Raw genomic sequence first — 10,999 nt, forward strand, 5'->3', positions numbered from 1 at the left:
TCATGGTTTCCAGTCAAAATCCGTCTACCACTAGACTAAGAAATTAGTTCATAATAAATTCAAAGATCAAACAAAATATGTTTTTCAAATAATCCATCAAACTAAGAAAAATAAAGTTCAAAGAGAAACTAGAACGAATTAGAATGAAGCTTCTCCGTCGCCGGATGCCGCCGTCTTCCGTCTTCGTACCAAATTCTCGAGCTCTTGTGCCCTTCAAAACTCTCAATAGCCGTCTCTATGCTCTGAAAACTCTCTAAACCCTCGTATCTCTCAGAATAAGTTATAAAATTCCTTTTAAAACTCGAACAAGAATTTCCAAATTTTAGGAGACTTCGTAGCGCTGGAGCGCTATCTTTCGGCGCTGGAGCGCCTGTAGTTTCCCGTATCTGTAATTAATGATTAATTTGTATATTAATCATAGGATCATGTTTAGATTAAATAAAACATGATTAAGGAAGTTTCTGTTGGATGAACGGACTTTGAAAATGGTTTCAGAATGATCGGAAAAGGCCGAAGGGGGGGCTCAGAACGGAAGCAACGTTCATGAACGGAAGAAACGTTCTGGTAGTGATGTCATCTGTGACGTCAAAAATATTACGTCATTGCTTACGCACTTGATGGGACATCGAAAGCAACGATGGGGATCGAAAGCAACATTCGTCAGGCAGAACGGACGTAACGTTGAGGAACGGACGTTCCGTTCCGTGTCTATAAATAGAGGGTCCGAGAATTCATTTCTTGCACCTCTTTCCTCTCTTCTCTCTCGATTTCTTAGCCTTCTAACTCAGATCTAAGGAAATCTAGGCATCCTATTGGGATTTCGGAAGTGGCATAGCGATCCAGGCGTCGTAGCGGAGTTGTGGCCTAGTTTCGAGGCAATTGTCATCAGCGGGCTGACGACGGACGCAGTATAGGTATGGTCTCCTTAAATTATTTAGGAGTATGCAATAGCTTAGTTAAGATTTTTAGAGCTTAATTAATGATGCATGAGTATTTGCATTGTAGAGCTGATGTAGGCTTGAAACCTAGAGTGGGACTGCTAGGACTGCCCGTAAAAGAAAGGTACGTAAGTACTGACTGAGATAGCCAGCGGGTTTTGCATGCTTATATGTTGCATTTGTGTGTCATATTATTATGCAGCATGTGCATATCATATTGTGTCTGTCCATCTTTTGAGATGAGCCATGTAAGGCCGCTCAGCCCTGTTCGAACGGTTGATGTCGAGTGGCCCGCGACCGACGGGTTAGCCGGCACTGGCATCTGTAAGACACGGTCTACGTCCGTTAGGAATGAGCAGTGTACGCAGGGTTTGCTCCCCGGGTTGTACCACTCATGTCCTAGGCGCCATTACTGAGCAGTTGTATACAGTTATCCCAGATATGGATACCCTGTCATGTGCATGCATCATATTTGTATGTTTTATTCGTGCTTTCGTATTGAGCTTAGAGCTCACGTCCAGTCTTTTCTGTGTATCTGGACACCCCATTCGACGGGGCAGGTACAGGTGCAGGATTGAGCACCAGGAGCTTGGAGTAGCCAGTGATCAGTGAAGACAACAGGATTAGCTGTAGGTTTTTGCCCTTTTGGCTTATTTATTCGATTGAGTTGTAAAATCGAATTTTATTAATCGGTTGTATTCTGCCGGTCTATTTTTATTTAAGTCTTCCGCAGCGATTTATTTAATGCATGCTTAATTATGCTCTTAACTTTGATTAGGTAGTGGATCTGGGTTGGGTCGCTACAGCGCCCGACTTTATTCCTCAACAGCGCTGGAGCGCTGGTATGATAGCGCTGGAGCGCTATTTCCTCGACTTTTCACCTTTCGAAAGACTCCGTATAGCGCTGGAATTCAGGCTCTGGGGCGCTGACCTGATCAACTTAAATTCATTTTTCCTCTTCTCTTTTCTTCACTCTTTTTGCATCTTTTTGACTCTTTTGATCAACTAAAATAAATATCACTTAAATTCCTGCAAACGACACTAACAACAAAAAAAATGCATAATATCGCTCAAAACACAACAAAAGCCAAGCTAATTCATATGAAATATAAGTGCAAAAATTGCACTTATCAAATCCCCCCAAACTTGAACTTTTTGCCATGATTCATGTATTTTGTTTTTTTATATATATTGGCTTGTATATGTGCCAAGTGGGAGACTGTAAGAAAATATGACACATAATTAAACGAGATATCTTTGATGACGAAAGCGGTGACGACCGATGCCGCCATACTTGAACATTGTGGATATGACGTCTCACATTCAGAAAAGTGAGACACGCAACTCACACTTATTTTGAATCTCGTGCTCCCAAACACTCATTGATGGTATGAGAATTTGCCTATAAATATTGAGGCTCTTGAGGTCCCTAAACACACAACTCATAACAACACAAATACACCATCTACGAGAGAGTTGGAGTGTTTAGAAGGCTTCAACTGGAGAGAAAAGCAGCACACTTACAAATTATTCGATGGCTGAAGGTAACACTCGATCTTGCTTCCGCATATTATTTATCATGTTCATATATTGTATAAACATGATTATTGAGAAAACTCTAACATATCCACCTTCTCCAACAGCCTTTCTTGCCATCTCCTTCCACTCCTTAGCCCTGCATCTCATCTCCTCCGCCTCTTCCCCCACCATCACACGCCGCACCGCGGTAGCCACCGCCGTACTCGCCACCCCTTCGCTTCCAACGTTCCGCCATATTTTATTCCCAACAGAAACACCTAACCTCAAAACATCAGTCACCAGTTTTTCATTGAAAAACTGTTATGCAAACAGGGGCCATGTCACCATGGGCACCCCGGCACATATGCCTTCCAATGTCAAAGCTTGAGGCAGTTCCGGACATTTCCTTGTCACAATTACGTCGAGTATGAAATTTTTTTCCGTGTTATTTAATCTTTTGGGATCATATAGATTTTTCCCTTAACAACGTTGATATAACATGTTTGATGATTATTTCATGGTAACTTGCCCATGTTAAACAATGAATGCAAACAACCTAATCTGTTGTTAAACTTAACTTGTTGACAGATGTGTGATTTATGTAATGTCCCACCGAACGGATCATGTGGCGGAGCAATCACGTATAAAAATGCAGACAAACTGGTTTTTCTGAGAGATATGGCAGAGTTAGCTTTGAAATTTTACAATGACACCAATGTTGGATAAGTTATTTAATGTGTTTACAGCTTTTACTATTACTTGATCTTTTTTAATAATTTGTTCTGCATTTCTTCTTCTGGTTATAGTTGAAGAGTTTCAGGCTTATGAAGGTTTGCAAGATCAATTGTTTGGGTTCATATTACGGGTTGACTTTCAGGGCACAGGAAGATGGAAGCGAGGAGTGCCTTGTTTTTCGAGGTGTTGTTTCTACAGTGGGTGGGGACAAGGCTTTATTTTGTGAGATTAAGGTGTCATCTTCTTCACCGTGCAGACCTTGTTAATTTTTATTATATATCTTGTTTGAAGTTGGATGAGGAATACATTTTGAATTTTAACTAGATTCTAATTATGTTTGTATCACCAAAAGACAAAACGTTCTTCTGTCTTTCTTTAATCTTGGGCCGAAGAAGTTTTGAAGTTGGCTTTTGTTGTTTTTTTCAGGATGATGATGAAATTAAACTTCTGTCCGGTGATGATGATTATGTTGGTTAGGAATGAGCATGTGAAATTGAATAGGCGGGTACTGTGATCTACATGGTTCTGCTTGTAATTTTGTTACTAGTTGTGCATTTTTATGTTGTTGATTCGAAATTTTCTTGTGTGTAGGCATCTAACTATGACATTCATTACCTTTTTTGTGATTAGTTCGGCCTGATAATCTTGAAACCCTGTGTTATTGTTCTGTTCCAAATTAAGTCTTGATGACATTGCTTGTGATGGCTCGACATCTATCTAACTATGACATTCATTACTGTTTTTGTGATTAGTTCGACCTGATAATCTTGAAACCCCGTGTTATTGTTTTGTTCCAAATTAAGTCTTGATGACATTGCTTGTGATGGCTCTGGTTTCGATGGTGCTACCTGTGTTATTGTTTTGTTCCAATGTCAGTGCTTGTGATGTTTCTCGTTTCGATGGTGCCACCAGTTCTACTTTTTGTGATTCCTAACCTCCATGACACTATTTTTGGATGTTTCTTGGATAATTTCCTCCATCTATATGTGCCTTCTTTGTTATTTTTTGTAATTCGTATGATGATGTATCTCTGACTCGATGAGTGACCCCCTTTTTCGGCTGATAAAAGTGTAACTTTGAGACTTTCTTCATGCTTATATAAAGTATTTTCTCATCAGTATTTTTTTGTTAAATGCTAATGCAGTAAAAATGATCTCAGAGATTGATCCGTAGCTGATTTTGGAGATTTGCTGGTTCTGATGCTGCATGGTGGAAAGTTTGAATAAGATTGTGTTTTGAGAAATAAACCTGATTTGGGTGTAGTGCTAGACAAACAAACAAAAAAAAAAACTCCATACTAAAACGTTTTTCGAAATGCATATCCAAAGTTTGGCTTACGTTTTGTAATATATAATAATTGAAATTAAAGTAAATATCTTCAAAATAAAATGAAAAATGATGAAGCGAGCGGAAGAGAAAACCTGCTTGAATTTGACCAACCTATATCCACTGCGACTCTTTTTAGAGCTGAACCTGTGAAGAGTCTTGTGGAGTATAAATGTCAAAAATTATTCAATCTATACGTTTATAAAATCCATAGAAATCTAATATAATTCAAAATAATCTTTCGTTTTAAAAAGTCACGTTGTATTTAATTTTGACGATTAAAAAATTCATAAAAATTTAAATGTATTTAAATTGTCAATAGATTTTTAATAACTTAATAAAAGTCATTAAAATACGAACGTTGAAGCTAATTCCATAAAAGTTATTAAAATACAAACATTGAAGCATAAAGTACAATAATAAGATGTTACATATTTAGTTTCTCTTTCAAATCACATTTGTAGTTAACACATTTTTCTTCTCTTTAAATGTTCTCTCTTTTTTAACTTATTTAGGTAGAAATATTTTCTAAATTGATTATTAAATTTTATATTTTGAAATTTCCTAATAGGCTTATAATACTCAAAATAATAAAAAAATAACACAAAATAATAGAAAAGATATCAACTAAAAGTTTCCTAATAGGCTTATAATACTCAAAATAATAAAAAATACTCAAAATAATAAAAAAAATACACAAAAATCCGAAAACACACACTACACGCTGAGTGTGAGTAAATCCCGTACTAGAGCCTAGGCGCTTGGCTCTGGTGCTTAGGCGCTGAAGCTGTTACAAATTGTGCATAATTCTTTAAAAATTCATATCTCGAGTTCTAGTCGTCGGATCGAGCTGAAATTTTAACCGTAGCTTCATAACATCCTAAAATACATTTTGGACGGTGAAGATTGGATTTTGATCTCCTTAGGATCTTCATAAAATTTCAGTACTCTACCACGAACTCCATGCATTCCAACTTGGCTTTCTTGCTCCCCAACTTGATTTTCATGGATCCCAATTCCTTCTAATCTCGATGAAAAATTATGAGAAAATTTTTGGAACAATATGAATCTTCGATAGCTTTTTAGATTCATATCAGACTCTTCTTCTTCAAAAAATTTGTCCTCAAATCTTGCCCTTTACCTGCAAGAAATTTAGCCACAAGTTTTCTCGTTTCTTCTCTCCTCTTTTTTCCTTTTTTTTCTCACCAATTTCCAAATTCTCTTTTATTTTCTTTTTTTTTTCTGAATTTTCGAATTTTTTTATGTTTTTTTTTTCAAAAATAACTTGTAGCACAAGATACAAGAAACTTGGGCAACAAGATAAACAGAAACGAAGAACGGATAAGAAAAATGAAGAATAGATAAGAAGAACAAATAGAAAGATACGACTTACTTGAATCAATGGAACCTTAAGCTTTGATACCAAATGATAAGAATCTTGGATGTCATGAAAAACAAACACGATTATAAAGAATCGCACCCTCAGTTCAATAACAAAAAGACTCAATAATGTTGTCCCGATCTTTTGAAAAAAGTATGTTTCGGATATCCACCTCTAACTTATAATGAAACTAGCAACATATAATCACAGTTTTTGGTTATCCACATCTAATTTACAATAAAACTAGCAACAGATAATCACGAGATAAACAATTGATCTCAACGGAACGTTAGGAAAAGTTATTTCTGACAATCCACGAAGAAGAACAATCGACAAACGCCACAAAGTTTATAAAACTTTGGTAAGTTTGATTTTTGGATAAACAAAACAAAGCTTTGACATAATTCTAGAAAAAATTATCATTGATAAAAATCAATAATCAATAATCTTCATTGTATTGTATTTAATAATGAATATATATGTTGTATTTATAATACAACTACAAAATAATAAAAAATAACGCACAATAATAGAAAAGATATCAAAAGATATCAACTAAAAATTTTCTAATAGGCTTATAATACTCAAAATAATAAAAAATACTCAAAATAATAAAAAAATATACAAAAATCCAAAAACACACACTACACGCCGTACTAGAGCCTAGGCGCTTGGCTCGGGTGCTTAGGCGCTGAAGCTGTTACAAATTGTGCATAATTCTTTAAAAATTCATATCTCGAGTTCTAGCCGTCGGATCGAGCCGAAATTTTAACCGTAGCTTCATAACATCCTAAAATACATTTTGGAGGTGGAGATTGGATTTTGATCTCTCTAGAATCTTCATAAAATTTCAGTACTCTACCATGAACTCCATGCATTCCAACTTGGCTCCCTTGCTCCCCAATTTGATTTTCATGGATCCCAATTCCTTCTAATCTCGATGGTAAATTATGAGAAAAATCTTGGAACAATATGAATCTTCGATAGCTTTTTAGATTCATATCAACATCTCTATTTGTTCTATTTCCAGAAGGATTTTTCCACTAGGAGACTTTGATTTATATAACAGCTTACACAAACTAAATCCAATTGACTCTCGGTTAGAACTTTTAGTAATTTAGTCTAAAGAGACTCTTTCTATCCTAGTAACTTCATTCCTCTAGAATTTGTGCCTCCAATTCTTTCATAACCAATTTTCCTTTGCCTTTGAGTTTTTCTAGAACAGACTCAGTACTTTCATCCTGGAATTTAGAAATAGAAATGACTGGAATTGCAGCTGGCTAGTATGGAGGAGTAATGATATGCTTCACCTGCCTGGATCTTTTAATCTTTTGGAATGTAGGAGATGATGGAATGATCTTTGAGAGAGGAATATGATCTGACTCAGATTCATCTGACTCAGCAGTGATTAGCTTCCTCTTGATGTGTCTTTTCTTCACAGACTTGGTATGCTCTGTCGGTACTGGTTGTTCGCGGACTGATAGGCTCTAAATTGATTCTGTCTGCATTGGTTCTTCTAACACCTCCTCGGTGCAAGTCTCCTTCTTGATAGGAGTGAGTTGCTTGGTACGGTATGCAACAATGGATCGTTTATTCAAATTTTATGAACATGCAGAGTAGAAGAGGCTCCCAGACTGATTTTATGTTGTTTGAGCAGATAGCTTACTTGAACCATGAATCCCTGTGACTGAATATACGGGATGGTGATCATAGAAGTTAACACCTTAGATAGTACCTCAGACCAATTGATGGGGACAAAGGAATGGCAACCATAAGCTCAAACTTCTTAATAGTGATGATGTCAAAGGAGCTTGCCTTGGCCAGAAGGGACTTGGCCACAATATGGGCTAACAACCTGTATTCCATCTTGATCTCCTTCTTTGTGGGAATCTTGATGGTAATCTGAGTCAGAGAGTACTTGGTCCTCATCCAGTTCAAAGTTGTGTAGAAACATTGGAAAATTCAGACAAACCAACGAGTGCTTGAAGTAGACAGAAATTTTTTTGTAGTTAGAAAATATCGAGTACACTGAAGAACAAGAAAAGATAGATTTCAAACGATGGAGTATATAAAGTCACTTAGGTAAACATGTCGGCTCATGTGGCAACATGTTTAAATTTTGAAAAAGTAAAAAAACTACAGTTGTAATGCGGTAAATAATTTTATTAAAGAAAATTAAATAAATGATAAAATTTAAGCGGGACGTTTAAAAAAATTAATATTTCAAAAGTGATTGTCAATTGATCCGGAACTACTTTATAAAAACATCAAAATTTGAATTTTTGAATTGAAATCGAGTGGATTTTAAATTTTGAGCTGCACCAGCTCAATTTCATAATCAAGTTATTCCGGTGTGATATTTCCAAACTGATCTAACAACAGTCTTATCAGCTTGAAATAACATACCCCCCGAATAATGCATAACTAATTTAAATCAACTAAGCCAAGAATACTTTTAAAATATGAAAACTTAACGTTCGAGTGGCTTGATGATGATGTCAGCCACTTGTTGATCTATCGAAATGTACTCCAGTATGATGTCTTTGTTCATGGAATGATCTCGGATAAAGTGGTGTCTGATGTCAATATGTTTTGTTCTGTAGTGAAACACTGGATTGTATGTGATGACAATTGCACTAGTGTTGTCACAAATATATGTGCCTAAGATGAGTTGAGACCATAGTCTCTCAGCTGTTGTTGAATCCAGAACAATTGTGAACAACAACTTCCAACTGCTAGTTACTCAGCTTCAGGAGTAGATATAGCTATAGTGTTTCTTGCTGATCAACGAAATCAATCCATCTCCAAGAATTTTTCTGTCTACTTTGCATCCAGCGTAGTTTGCATCTAAGTGACATATAAAATTGAAACTTGAATCTTTGTGATATCATAATCCAACATTATGTGTGCCTTTCAAATACTTCAAAATTTGTTTGGCAGCCACATAATGAGATTGTTTAGGATCAGCTTGAAATCTGGCAGAGAGACAAACAGAAAACATGATATATGGTCTGCTGGCAGTAAGATAGATATAAGATCCAATAAGCCCTCTGTACATAGACTGGTCTACTGAGATTTCCCCTTCATCTATGTCTAACTTGATTAAGGAACTCATAGGACTTGCATCTACAAAGCAAGTTCCATGCAAAACTTTTTGAGAAGCTCATTTGTATATTTGATTTGGTTGATGAAAATTCCATTTTCGAGATGTCTCACTTGAAATCCCAGAAATAATGTCATTTTACTCATCATATTCATCTCGATTTTGTCCTGCATCATCTTAGAAAACCTTTAACACAGTTTGGGGTTAGTTGACCCAATATTATAACATCAGCATAAATATGTAATAAAAAAAGTATGATCAACTTTTGTAAACTTAAACAAGATTTTTTCTACACTTCCAATAACAAATTCACGATCAATAAAGAACTTTGATATAGTATCATACCAGGCTTGACGTGCTTGTTTCAAACCATAAAGTTCTTTTTCCAGTTTGAAAGCATAATCAAGATGAGTATGGTTATGAAAACCAGGAAGTTATTCTACATAAACCTCTTCTTGTAACATGCCATTCAAGAAAGAACTTTTAACATCCATCTAGTACACTTTGAAATCTTTGAATATAGCTTATGCAAGAAATATTATAATAGCTTTTAGTCTACACTACAACAAAAATTACTATCCGCGGCGCACAAATTGCCTTTCTGCAGCGCACATTAAATGCTGCAAAGTTACGAGATGTTGATTGTCAAAAAAAGGCCATTGACAGTGCATGACGCACGCTATTGAAATACAATCGACAGCACGCTAAACCTACAGAAAGTACCATCAACAGTGCACACATGAACTGTAGTGACCCACACCGTGATCACCTACTAATTAAAAACTTAAGAATGCAATAATTCCTAATCAAACATAATTAGATAATTAACAACAAAAACTAAATTAAAGTTATATAGTCCAAAATAAAGAGATCTGAAATCTTAAGTTAATACAATCATATCGAATAAAATATTCCCAAAACCAATACCCCTGAAACCGATACACAAACACTGTGACGGAAAACTCCTCATGCTAACAACCTCGGCATCTAGGATCTCCCAGCATCTCTTGCGGTATACAACCTGAGGCCTGTCCCATCGAATAGGGTGTCCAATAATCACATAAATGAAGTACGTGAGCTAACTACGCTCAGTACAAGAGTATAAGTATACAAATATTATGTGCATGAATGCAAGTGAATGGGTTACCAAAACTCGAGGTCAAGAATCTCTAGTAAAGAACAGACTCGGGCCCTAGGTATGTAGCACTTTGCGCCGCCGCACCAAGATATAGCTCACATACCCGACAGTGGATATAGGTGACCTGATCACGAATCTACGTGTCCAACCATCCACTAACAGGATATAGTGAAAACCCTACTACAGGATATTACAAGGATACAAGCTCAAGATGCATGAAACATAATAACATGACATAATATATGCAGATAAAATCATGTCATATAAATAATGCCACACATAATATATGCATACTCAGTCAGGGTATCTCGAAAAGTACTTTCGTACCTTAATATTATTAGGCAAGCTACACCAACTCTATTGTCCAAGCATATAATCACAAGATTACTATATCACTAAACAACATCTAAAAGCCTTAACTAAGCTAATAGATACTCTCAAACTTTTTATAGGATCTAGGGTTATATCTTTGTCCGTCTTTAGTCCTTTGTTGTCGAATACCCCAGAATTTGGGCACAACTTCACTACGACTTCTGGACGCCTCGTCAAGGCCTCGTCCCTTGATAAAGATGGCTGGAAAGCCCCTACTAACCAAGAACAAGAGATAAAAGTTGTGAATTGGAAAGATAAAAGTGAGCCTCGGAGGTAGGGGTGGGCATCGGTCGGTTTGGTCCGATTTGCCTCTACTACGGTTCGGTTTTTTTGGTTTTGGTTTTAAAAATCTTTGGTCCGAAACCAAACCATGTTATTACGGTTCGGTCCGATTTTTTTTGTAATACGGTCCGGTTTGATTGGCCGGTTATATACGATTAAGTAATAAATTAAATTGATTTTGAGCGATTAAAAATATTAGTATATAG

The 10,999-nt window shown here is 36.2% G+C and overlaps 1 long non-coding RNA gene across 1 annotated transcript; it reads left to right on the forward strand.

Annotated features, from left to right (window-relative positions):
- The first annotated feature begins 2,687 nt into the window (after positions 1-2,687).
- On the forward strand, positions 2,688-3,387 carry LOC140859850 (uncharacterized). Its single transcript, XR_012143547.1, has 3 exons — positions 2,688-2,881; positions 3,045-3,173; positions 3,263-3,387. It is a non-coding gene; the product is annotated as an uncharacterized lncRNA (long non-coding RNA).
- Positions 3,388-10,999: the final 7,612 nt, after the last annotated feature.

The sequence above is a fragment of the Henckelia pumila genome, chromosome 4 (genome assembly GCF_033568475.1).
Source record: "Henckelia pumila isolate YLH828 chromosome 4, ASM3356847v2, whole genome shotgun sequence".
NCBI classification, from domain to species: domain Eukaryota; kingdom Viridiplantae; phylum Streptophyta; class Magnoliopsida; order Lamiales; family Gesneriaceae; genus Henckelia; species Henckelia pumila.